Source organism: Primulina huaijiensis, chromosome 4, assembly GCF_012295235.1.
Source record: "Primulina huaijiensis isolate GDHJ02 chromosome 4, ASM1229523v2, whole genome shotgun sequence".
Lineage (NCBI taxonomy): Eukaryota > Viridiplantae > Streptophyta > Magnoliopsida > Lamiales > Gesneriaceae > Primulina > Primulina huaijiensis.
In genome coordinates, this window is record NC_133309.1 from 8,808,805 (window position 1) to 8,809,564 (window position 760).

Here is a 760-nt window from a genome sequence, read left to right on the forward strand (position 1 = left end):
AAAGATTCATTATGGGGTATTCTCAGATCGTTGGGCCATTGACTGACTTATTGAGGAAAGACAACAAATATGTTTGGTCGGTTCAGTGTGTGGAGGCATTTGAGACTCTCAAGAAGGCTATTGTGTCAGAACCCGTGCTGAGATTGCCTGAGTTTGACAAGCCATTTAAAGTGTTTCCAGATGCATCGGACCGTGCATTGGGTGGAGTTCTTATGCAAGAACGACATCCCATTGCCTTTGAAAGTCGGAAACTGAAGGATGCTGAGGTGAGGTACTCGACTCATGAAAAATAAATGATGGCTGTAGTGCATTGTTTGGAGGTGTGGAGACATTATTTTCTTGGCACAAAGTTTGTTTTAATCACAGACAATGTAGCCAACACTTATTTTCAGACTCAAAAAAAGTTGACTCCTAAACAAGCACGCTGGCAAGAATTCCTAAGTGAGTTCGATTTTCAGTTGGTTCACAAGGGTGGGAAGCATAATGAAGTTGCTGATGCTCTTAGTCGAAAATCTGTACATGACTATGTAGCAGCATTGACAGTATTCATCGTTGCTCCAAAGGTATGTTCCGCTGAACTTACTGCCGAGTTATTTTTAAAGAATGTTATAAAATATTTTGGTGTTCCGCAAGATATCGTGAGTGACAGGGACACAAGGTTCACGGGAAGGTTCTGGACTGCTTTGTTCAACATGATAGGTTCGGATTTGAAATTCTATACTGCCAATCATCCTCAAACTGATGGGTAGACTGAGAGAAT